This window comes from Rhyacophila brunnea, unplaced genomic scaffold (genome assembly GCF_057557595.1).
Source record: "Rhyacophila brunnea isolate RB1 unplaced genomic scaffold, BYU_Rbru_1.0 scaffold_23, whole genome shotgun sequence".
In the NCBI taxonomy this organism is placed as follows: domain Eukaryota; kingdom Metazoa; phylum Arthropoda; class Insecta; order Trichoptera; family Rhyacophilidae; genus Rhyacophila; species Rhyacophila brunnea.
The window spans coordinates 1,807,021-1,819,796 of record NW_028232893.1 but is presented as its reverse complement, the minus strand read 5'-3'; positions in this window follow the sequence as shown (position 1 = coordinate 1,819,796).

Below are 12,776 nucleotides of genomic sequence, written 5' to 3'. Positions count from 1 at the left end.
AAGGAATCTGCTAGCTATATAAAAATGGTTAATTTGAGTGAAAAATAATATTACCCAAATTTCAAACATGTACAAACTTTGGCGAAAATGCCCTAATACAACACCCACATCATAATATATATAATATATAAATAGTATAAAGCAGTGGTAAAGGTAGGGTGTTGAGATTCGACATAAATAGTGGGCACGAAAGTTATACCTGCTTATTTGTTTTCATTGAACTAAGAATATAATTTGCAGACGGTGCTGGCTAGTTTTTAAAATTCAAATAACCCTGCCTAACCAAACCATAATAGTTTAGGTATGCTATGGTTTTTCGATGTGTATTTGGTAGTACGGACATAATAGGTTGTGCAAGTGGCTGACATACATTCCTTATGAAAACAAAAATCTACATGTAATATATTATAATATAGTAAGTAGATATTATAATATAGTGTATTGTATATTGTACTTAGGTATATAGTATGTCAGTGACAAGGGGTGGAGGTAGGCTGCTAAGATCCGACCTAAATAGTGCACACTAAACTTTGTCAGTTAAACGAATTTGTTTTCATTGAAGCGTAACAAAGCATAGAGTTTGTTAGTTTTTAAAAGTCAATTAAACCCTGCCTAATCCAAACCATACTAGATAATATTATATTATAGATAAGTAAAAGAATATTTTTTATCGATTATGGTTTGGTTAGGCAGGGCTTAAAGGAAAAACTAACCAATACCATCTATAATATTCAGTGATGTCCCGTGGTGGTAGGCAGATTGAGCGTCGCTTGGAGGCGGCACTTACTCGAAGGGAGGCAAATCGAGGAAAATTATTAGGTATATATAGAAATAGCTACTTACCTAAACTTAGTAATAACAGAAATACAAAATCAGCTTGGAAACGAAGTGTATTAGTTACCTACTATAAAAGATTTGACAGGACCGTAATTTTTTGTCGGGTACGCGATGTTTAGTTTACTTCCGTTGTCCTTGGACATCGCATCCTTGGTGATTAGCAATGACATGCGCAAATTTGCGAGTTACCTTTGAATTATAGGTAGGTACATACTTACCTAATTTATAATGTATCCAAATATTTTTGCCGTCACTCGTGAGTTTTGGAAGTTTTTACATGTATTTTTAAATGTAGGTACCTATCTGAAACCGTTGACTCAATATTAATTGTCTATTGAAGCAGAGATGGCATTTAAATTATTAGATTTGGTGGTATTATAGGTCTTGTTACTAATGTATCCATACAATACATTACTTAGATATTGGTGTCATGAAAGGATAATAAAAAATTCGGTAGAAAAAATGAGGCGGCATTTTGTTTTGGGACGTCACCGATAATATTATGTCAAGCCCTCCGCATGAGCCGATATTAGTGAGTAATGTTTTACCAAGTGCATAGCCAACACGCCAGTGTAATATAATTTATAAAAACATCGCTTGTAAAATTATTATATTGGAATAAATATTCGATATCTGGCAACACTATGACACGCACACAGTCAAACATATTTTCGAATAACCCAGGAAAGGGTCGCGGAGGAAGTGTGAAGGGGGCGAGGCAAGTGCGTGAAAAAGTTCGTCATGTTTTGAGGGACAAACACTTGCAATAGCTCTATCTATATTTTTCTATAATCTAAGTATTCTTAATACAACAAAAACAAATAAGTGTGACTGAAAAAGTGTACACTATTTATCGGATCGCCAAAATATACCTAAACTATTATGGTTTGGTTTAGGCAGGGTTTAATTGAATTTTACAAATTAACTGGAACCATCTGCAAATTGTACCTATTCTTATTTCAATGACTGACAAAGTTAAGTGTGCACTATTTACGTCGAATCCTAACAGTTTATCCCCACTTCTTGCTACTGGTGTATAGTACATGAATCCAGGGTCTGGAAAATTCACATGTTGTTATTCAATGTGTGTTTCGACCAGAGTGCACCTAATAGGTTGAGCAAGTGGCTAACATTCATTTCTTGTGAAAAGAAAGATTTGTTATTACAACCGCTACTCTCTGGAGGCCCATCAGTGACGTCTCTAGACAAATTGCCGCCCTGGGTAGCGCCAAAATGCCGCCCCATTTTTTTATACAGTATTTTTTATCATCCGTGCACGTGTCGTTTCTGGTGACCATGGACGATGAAGGGCAACGGAAGTAAACTAGACATCGCGAACCCGACAAAAATATACAGTCCTGTTAATGGAAAGATATTTTTGTTAGGTATTACTAAGCTTAGGTAGATATTTCTATATGTGTATACTACTCGATTTGCCGCCCCCAAGCGACGCTCAATCTGCCTACCCCCACGGGACGTCACTGAGGCCCATAACATCTTAGGATCGGACATGGCTCAAAATATCTTATTTTTAAGTATCGGTGTTTTACCGATACAATGTTTTGAAATTAAAAGGTTGGTACCAGTGGCGAAGGGTGAAGGTTGGCAGATAAGGTCCGCCATAAATAGTGCACACTAAACTTTGTCAGTCATACGTAGGTATTTGTTTTCATTGAAATAAGACTACAATTTACAGACGATCTTGGTTAGTTTTTAAAATTCAATTAAACCCTGCGAAACCAAGCCATAATAAATAATAGTCAAAAAATATTTGTATAGATAGATACCTATCTATAAAATATCTAAAATTATGCAATTAAATCATACCTACATAACTTTGAATATTATATACATAGAATAATATTTGTTATCTATTATAGTTTGGTTAAGGTAGGGCTTAAGGCTATACCTCAGTTGAGGCATGGTCTAAAACTCTAAAAAGATCGTGGCTAGGCGATGCGCGGATTGCGGGTCGCGGGTGCAAATGACGCATGCCGAACGAAATATAATTCATCATATAAATCCAACATGCGTCCATTTAACGTTCTGTTTATTGTTCTATTAGTAACAATAATAATATATTCATTGACATGTTTTCTTTTTCAAGTAAATGGGTAACGTTTTTAGTCATATTTACACGATTTAATAATCAATACCCCCATCGCCATCACGAAACAAATTGACGTATTCGCAGCTCGACGTTCTCTCTCCGAATGCCAGCGAGTCCAAAATTTCGTCGCGTCTATAGTTGAAAATTATTTGCTGTTTCACTGATGTATCGTCTTGAATTATTGAATATGAATTATGAATTATTATGAATTTTAATTACTATGAATTAAGAAAAAAAAGAACCAATAATATATTGTGTACCTACCTAATATGTATTCTTTATCCAACGAAAACAAATAAGCATTAATGAAAAAGTGTGCACAATTTTGTCGTATTGCCCAAGGTATACCAAAACTATTAAGGCTTGGTTTAGGCAGGGTTTAATTTATTTTTAAAAACGAATGATTAACACCATCTGCAAATAATTGTAGGCTTAGTTTAATAAAAACAAATACGTGTGACTAACAAAGTTTAATGTGCACTATTTATGGCGGATTTTAACAGCCTACCTCCACCCTTCGCTACTGGTTGGTGCTAACCTAACTTTATTTAAAATATTTTATGTTGGTTATAGAGCAGTGGTTCTTATGAGAAATTTAACTGTGGCCGCACAATTTACATTGACAGTTCTACGGAAACGTCTGGTGGCCGCACCAAATTTCTTTTTTGTTGTGTTTTAAAAACTTAAAGCTAAATTTTATTTACCTACTAAAAATGGATCAATTTATTTATAGACAAGTCCATTTAATAACAGACATTTGAAAATTTTAGTACATATTTATTTATTTATTTAAAAAAAAATGGAAATTCCTCAATAGGTACTCCTTTTTTCCAATGCGAGCCGCATGGCTGCTTTTAAGTTTACATCACTGTCAACTTTACTTTTTCTTCTTCCACGGCGCTACATCCCGGGGTGGGATTTGGCCTCCTCCACAACCGCTCTCCACTCACTCCGGTCTCTCGCCACACTTCTCCAGTTACCGGGTCTTCCTATATGAAGCCAGTCCACTTCTACGGCGTCAGCCCATCTCCTTCTTGGACGGCCTCTGGGTCTCTTCTGTTGGGGTAGCCACTTCGTCATGATCCTTGGCGCTCTAACTTCAGGCATTCTCTCCACATGTCCCGCCCATCGTAGTCTTTGGGACTTACAGTATCTTATGATTGTTTGCTGTACACCTGTCAACTGGCTCCAATATTTGTTCTGATGATATCTGTTTACTGAATGATCTTTCACAGAATACAGTAGTAGGAAAAATCGACAATATTAATAAAGAAATCGTTGTCAATTCTTTGAATTGACTTGATTCTTGGTCTACGTGTATAGGTAAATCATTCTACAGTGACACCATGGGTACGGAAAAAGCGACTTGCAGTTGTAGTGGTATTGTTTGTTAGCATTAAACCAGGCATTGCAGCAAGCAAATCCAATACATAGGCGTAATGCCTACGGTGCCACTGTAGAATGATTTACCTATACCTAACTGAAATATTGTATTGCAGCCCGAAGAATCCAACAAAAAACAAATTTGAAAATAGTATTATCTCGTCTCTCTCGAATACGATAAGGAAGTATTAAATAATATGGTGACGACTCTTTCCATACTTGGTCCCACATACAAATGCGTGAAATTGTATACCGGTAGAAATTTCGTGAAGTCAGAAACGGACTATTTCACACATGATATCATCACAAGAACACATGAGCCAAGGAGAAGTCGAGTGAGTCAACCGACATTTTTCAAAAAAAATGAGTGTTATGGTATTCTACATGTCATAAACTATCATAAAAATGAAGTGAACTAAGTAAATACTCGTATACAGTATAACCCCTATTTTACGTTTTTTAAGGGACTGAAAAAAAAAAACCTAATTGAAGGGAAAATGTAAAAGAGGGTTATTGAAAAAAAGAACATTTAAATTTTATGTTTCTAAAATAATAACGTTTTATTGAAAAAAAACATTCAATTTAAATTTTTATTGAATTTTTTTTTATTTTTTAATTAAAAAATCATGTATATTAATTTGTTGCATTTTTGTTTTTTTGTTATGTAATTCTCTTTCAAGACTATATAAACATTTAAAAGTGTCATCTTGGATATCAGCAAAGCTTGTAAAGTAGGTTTTTAAACCCTCGGTGAACCTCATTGCTTCTTCTTTTGTTGTAATATCGACCTCTTCTTCATCAGAAAGTTCTTCAGCAGACAAGTCTGCCGGTGTTAAATTACTGTCAACAATGTCATCAACTTCCACCAAGTCTGATGTCATAACATTGTGAGATACCCGGGGTTCCAGCGGCTAGCTCAAGTGTCCATCGAACCCCGGATTCACAAAAAAAAGGAACGATATATTTATGTTTGTGGTTAAATAAAACACTAAGACTTTCTTGTGCGTAACTTGGTATTAGGTATATATTTTAATCTTGAGTTTGACAAGGTTATTTTGTAGTTTTTTACAGTTACAGTCGTCAGTCCGTATCGTTTTAAAACCGGACGCTCACTCTTTTTTTTTTCTTTTTCAAACTTCGCGTACCCACGCCATTCTACAAAAAGGACTCTCGTGATTGGCCAAATTTTATCGCGTGATGTTTTTTGATTTGACGAATCACGAGGACCACCCCGGCGCAGGCGCGCGGAGACTTCAACGTTGCCGGCAAAATTTATTAGATTTGAATAAGTACTTATATTTAGTCTTAAAATTATCGCTTTCATCCATCATCATTTATACTTTTTAAATTAAATTAAATTAAATTTTATTAAATTAAATTTTCACACACCGGACGAAGGCCTTTACTTATGAATAAAAAAATACTTACGTGGTTGAGCAAGGAATCAGATTAGATGTTTTACGAAGCCGTTTCTAGAGGTCAGGGTTACGTTTCGACTTGATAGCTACTAAATGATTATTTTACACCGGGAGAAGCCCGCCTGTAACAGGGGTGTATCAATTGGAGTCAAGGTTTACATAATCCTCCAGGGGTTGGTCTGAAATCCTTTCTCAGCCTTCTATAACATCACACTGGATATTTTCTTGGGTACTGGGTACGTCTTCATCCTGCTCCTTATATATTCCAGCTTTCCGGAAACAATTCATGATGGTAGAGTCGGTTATTTCACCCCATACCTTAACGGTATAATGGATTGCATCTAAAATGGACATACTCAACTCGCATATTTTGAATATGTCCTACGTAAATTGCGGGAAAGAAAAACGTAAATGCTGGTATTAAATGTACTGAAATACATCGGGACTGAAAAAATTACACGCAATTGCCGGAAAACGTGAATTCCGGGCACGTAAAAACGAGGTTATACTGTATACTATAATAGTGTTTTATTGTTAAAATAAAAATATTCATTGAGCTATCGTATTATATTGTCAAATGGTGAAGTGAGCCAAGTCATTAGCTCATTTCACCGTTCTCACCAACTGGTTAACGTGTTGTTATCCTATAGACGTGAACATGGCTAACACGCATGTTGCTATCAGCGGCGGCTGGTCTAACATCATGCAAGTGCACTGCACTGCTTGCATTGCTACGAAACATCGTAAATCATATTTTTTCTTCATAGGTTTTTAATATAATCGCTCACTTATTGTAATGCAAACCATAAACCGATGTGCCCACATTCCCAATCGGCGATAATACAGGCACTATGCACTGTATACGTCACCCTCACTGAAATCGTTTGCGCCCCGGCAATATATTTTGTTTACTTAAAATGAACCCAAAGACCTTAGTATTAACTAAAGCCATTATAAAACAACTTAAACCGTGCTAATCGTTTACGCCATGCGTAAGTTCCAGAATATCGTGCGCCGACCGGGTAAAATGACATCATAATGTTCTGAGTAGAGAGCAATTACAGATTTGAATTATGGTTTGTTATTATAGACGCTGCGACTTACTGTTCACGCTCAAATTATGTTTAGTATCATATTTAGTAATCTCGTATGTAAAATGCCTGTTAAACTAAATACAATAGAATTCAATATTTTCTAAATTTAAAATGGGTAAGATATATAATAGAATGTCGTAAGATATTTTGATTTATGTGTACTGCAAATTAAATCAGTGAAGATAAAATAAATTTGGTACCTACCGCATTTCTGGAAAATTAATATCTCATTATCCTGTGTGTTGACTAAACGCGAAATGATGTCGGTATTTATAATAGAATAGACAATTATTAATTCATGAATTCTAGTGATAAGCTAATAAATCTTAATACTATTTCACAAAGTGCAGTTTCATAATAATCATTATTCATACAGTGTACAAATTGCTAAAGATAATGTAGGTACAATAGAGATTTAAGTAACTCGCAACACGTTTTATTAAAAATATAAAATATACAGGTAATTTCCCAAATGTCAATAACGTTTTGTCAAATCAAAAATAACGCCGAATTGATTTCATTTTTCAATAAGGTAGGTTTCCAGCGCACCCTCAAAAATTACAATCCGAAAAATCACCGGCCGCCACTGATTGCTATGGTAACATGCTTGTTAGCTGTGTTCACTTCTATGCATTCATGCAAGTTTCCCACGTAATGGTGAACACGACTAACTTATCTAAAAGTGAGCTAAGTACTATTAGTATGTAAAGGTCAACACGACTAACATAGGCTAAAGTGAGCCAAGTGACATTAATAAGTAAAGGTGAAGTAAATTTACCCCTTTTATTATCTTATTACGAGGGTGGGTCAATAATTCCTTAGAAAAAAGCATTAAAACAGTTTTTATTTTTGTATTTTTTTTTTATTTCTCAACATAATCTCCTTGGAGCTCAATACACTTGGTTAGACATTTCTCAATTTTTTTTAAACCGTCAGAAAAATAAGTTTTCGGAAGGTCCTCAAAATAAGCATTTGTCCGATCGATGACTTCTTCATTTGAAAAAAAACGTTGTCCACTTAGCCATTTTTTTAAGTTTGGGAAAAGGAAAAAGTCACTGGGGGCTAAATCTGGCGAATACGGTGGGTGGTCGACCAATTCGAACTTCAATTCTTCAATTTTAGCCATTGATCGTAAACATGTGTGAACACGGGCATTGTCCTGATGAAAGAGGATTTTTTTCCTGTTTAAATGAGGCCGTTTTTCTTCAATTTCGTTTTTTAGCTGGTCCAATAAAAATGCATAATAATCCCCTGTTATTGTTTTTCCTTTTTCCAAATAGTCAACGAAAATAATTCCACGTGCATCCCAAAATACAGTAGCCATAACCTTACCAGCTGATTTTACGGTTTTCGCCTTCTTTGGACATGGTTCGCCTTTCGCAATCCACTGCTTTGACTGTTCTTTCGTCTCGGGAGTATAGTGGTGTATCCATGTTTCATCTACAGTCACAAAGCGACGAAAAAATTCATCCGGATTGCGTTGCATGAGCGACAACAGGGCTTTAGAGGCCACCACCCTATTGCGTTTATTGTTGACTGTGAGCAAACGCGGCACCCATCTTGCAGAAACTTTTTTCATGCCCAATTTGTCATGTAAAATAGAAATGACGCTACCTTTTGAGATCCCTGTAACCTCAATTATCTCACTCAACTTTAATCTTCGGTCACTTAACACCATATCGTGGATTTTATTGATCATTTCTGGTGTAGTCACCTCTACAGGACGTCCTGAGCGTGGTTCATCCTTTGTTGATGTACGACCACGTTTAAATTCATTTAACCAGTTATAAATAGTTGCAAGTGAAGGAGCAGATATGCCGTGAACTAAATCCAACTCATTTTTTATTTCCTTTGCTGTTAACCCTTTTATATTAAAATGTTTAATAACAGCTCTAAACTCAATTTTCTCCATTTTTGTAAACAAGCAAATTTTTTTTTTAAATGTACGAAAATAAAAAACAACAACCCGACCAATCTGATTGAAACTTCGCAGCATACTGAATCGGTAGTGCCGCTGCATGAAAACAAACCGCTTACAGTACTAGTCGCGCCACCTGTCGGCTTTTCTAAGGACTTATTGACCCACCCTCGTACAATCAATATTATTCATAAATACTTTTTTTTTATTTGTTTATGTAATACACTTACATTTAATATAAAAAATTGAATACAGCTCCATACAAAAAATGATGTAAAAAGTTCATTAAACTAAAACCTTCAATAAGAAAGTTTCACCATTTTGTCACTTGGCCTACTTCACTTTTTGAGGGCTCACAATATGGATCATTATTTGAGCGTGGAAAGAAATTGAAGACAAGTCATGCGTATTCAACCAATTTCATAATTGTATAAATAAATTATTCTGTAAAGCGCTGGTGGTCGCAGCAAAATCCTCTGGTGGCCGCACATGAGAACCACTGCTGTAGAGGTATAACAAAATTGTGTACACTTTGTCAGTCTTGCTTAGTTGTTTTCATTGAATTAACAGTACACATTGCAGATGATGTAGGCAATGTTCCCAGTTAGGTGTGCGCGCGCACACCTATGAAAATGTGTCCGCACACATGTTTTCATCCCCCGCACAGTCCTCGCACAAAAATATTGTAAAAGAAAGTTTCCTTTGCCAGATTTTAGTTTTGCTCGAATGCACGAAACCATCACACACACAATTATTCTTCGACTCATTTCTCAAAAGGCGGAAGGCTGAAATTAATAAATACCTTAAAATATAAGTTTTAATGAAAAATTGTATGTGTGTGTTTGTGGGGGGGAGGGCGTAAATTTACCGCCCTGGGTGACACCAACCCTAGTTACGCCACTGCTCAGATGCGTTAATCATCCGCACACAATATAAAAATTAGAAGGAACACTGGATGTAGGTTATTTTTTTAAATTCATATTACTTCTGCCCAGGGCTTTTCTGTCAAGTAACACGGTGGAACGGCGTTCCGGCACCTTTTTTCACGGTATTTTTAATTTTTTAAAAGTAATGTTCAAGGTTACATAATTACCATCCACATTTAAATAATTGGTCAATTTTCTTTTTACAACTTTAGTTGTATATTTGTGTTCGTTTGTTTAACTTTAGAGTTGACATGTCTAAAATAAAAATAAAAAATATGATATTTAAATATAATTTTCTTTCGTGAAAAGCTTGACAAGAAGTGAGCTCTGGCACCTTTTTTTTATAAAAAAAAAGCCCTGACTTCTGTCTAACCAAACCATAATAGATAAAAAATATTCTCCTATAATATATAAAGTTCGACTATTATCTATTATGGCTTGGTTTACACAGTGTTTAATTGAATTTAAAAAAACTTACCAATGTCATCTACAATTTGTAGTCGTAATTCAATGAAAACAAATAAGCAAGACTGACAATGTGTATACAATTTATGTCAGATCTCTACAGCCTACCTCCACTATGATGGTTTGATTTAGGCAGGGTTTAATTGAATTTAAAAAACATAGCAATGCCATCAGCAATTTGTATTCTTAGTTCAATGAAAACAAATAAGTATGACTGACAAAGTTTAATGAGCATTATTAACCTCCACCCTTCCTTTATCTGCCATCTCGGAGCGAAGCATAACTTGCCTACCCCTGCGGGAAATTACTGCATCCAGCATTATATTATACTGACAATTAATCATCATGCAATCTTGAAACACTTTTGGACTTCTGATAATAATTATTATTAATTGCGGTTTTTTTTTGTTTTCAGATTTCTTCAATTTTCAAACATCTTAATTTCTAACGGTGCACCCAGGATACATTGGATCGACGGCCAAAAGACTTTCGCAATCAACGCTCAGGATATACAATGAATATAAACAGTTTACCAACAGAAATATTTATTCAAATATTCATCTATCTCCCATATTATTCTATTGTTCAAGTAGAACAAGTATGTCGTCGATGGAAGGATGTCACTCTATGTCCCGGAATTTGGGATCGGATGCTGATTAATTTCGATAGATTTGATGCCAGTCCCGTCTCCATTTTACATAGACATCATTTCAAGCTTATCAGGTTCATTGAATTCGATCATCTTGTGTACGCTAAATACATGAAACGCATTTTACGCAAGTGTTCTAAAATAAATAAACTTGTTTTGGGACATTGCATTTTCTTTGATTTAAAATTATATAGATATATTGAATCTATCGGCGCTTTGGAAGAGTTGATTATTAAAGGCACGAGTATTCGTCATGATAAATATTCTATGGAGTGTAATATTGATTTCAGTTTTCATCCCCAATTGAATACTTTAGCAACCGATATCGGTTTGAGTGACCAAAATTGGGAGAAGCTTCTTTCGTGTAAAAATCTTACGCATTTAAATATCACTGACTTACGTCAACGTATATCCCACGAAAATATCGTAAAATTATTAACACAGCAAAAACACAAATTAAAGACTTTGTGTTTGCAACGACGCATGAAATACAATGATACCATCTTGAAATATATTTCAGAATGTTCACATATCTTCAAACTTATCATACCCTCATACAAAAAGATGACAATATCCGGCCTAAAATGTTTAAGTAAATTACGTAACATACAGACTCTGCATTTGGAGGATAATAAGAATTTTACTTCGGAGAGTTTAATGGAATTGTTTTCAAATATGGATAAATTAGTGAAGCTCACATTAATTAGTATTAATAATGTCAACATGGAAGTGTTGGATGTTGTCGCAAAAAAGTGTCCTAATATTAAAAATTTAGTGCTTAAATATTGTCCGTTACTAAGTGATGAAGATATAAGGATTATCAGAACAGAGAAGGTATCAGAAGAAGTTTCTGTATATTATGAAGGTGTTTTTAATGATGATGATGAATTTGTTTATTTTATGGCTGACTGCAGTTCTGACGACAGTTATTAGGAGAGAGAAAAGACTTAATGAATACAACAGGCTTGAAACCAAAGATGTTGAAAAATTCCTTCTTCTATAGAGATGGAACCGAAATGTATGAAATTGAAGGAAAAAAATGACCTCTGGTTCACTGATTAAGTTAGCTACAAGTGCCGTTGCGTTGCAAGGTCATTTGAAGGCCATTTCACACTACTGCTATGGCATTTATTTGTCAATTTGCAAGGCATATGAAAAGACAACCCATCACAATGAGTAGATAAGCAGCCAATAATACTACACTTACAGTATTACATATTTAGTTGAAAAATCCTGTAAGATTTGTGTAAAACTGTTTATAACTGAGGCGTCTAATTCCAAAAAGCGATAAGTCCATATTTAGTCAAAATCGAGAAAAAAGTACGCACGTATTCCTTGTATAATTTAACACAATATGTATTGATCTATAAATTCCAAAACGCGACATAACCCTACGAAAAAAAATATTTTAAGTCTCGATTTATTACAAAAAGCGCCAAGTCCGTGTTTCATACTATTTAAAGCTTGGTTGATTTCGCGCTTGTTTAAGTCAACCAATAAGGGAACGTTTAATATTTAAAAGGGCGTCTCCCATGCTGTAGCATCTGGTAAACTTATGACAGTGCCACGGAAATATGTGCCTTATGCGGGATAAATTAAAAAGTGAAGTACAAGTAGCGCTAAGTCCAATTTTATTTTGTCTATAATTATTACATTTAAGAGTTTATCGGCTGAAACAAATTGCCATTTGGTTCTAATTTCGACATAGAATACAACAGAAAAAAAAATCTCACGTTAAAACAAATAATTGAAGCTAGAAACATAAAAACGTTGTTTCCCGAAAATATTGAATTGTGGACTTGTCGCTTTTTGTAATTAGACACCTCAACTATACTTGAGTAAGTAATCAGAATGAACATAAAAAATGGCAGCCATTACGTGAATAAGAAAATCGAAGTGACAACTGAGCCATGTTAATATTTGTGGAGTTTACCAACTTAATCATGTTTCATGTGCTACCTTACGAATGTCAACAT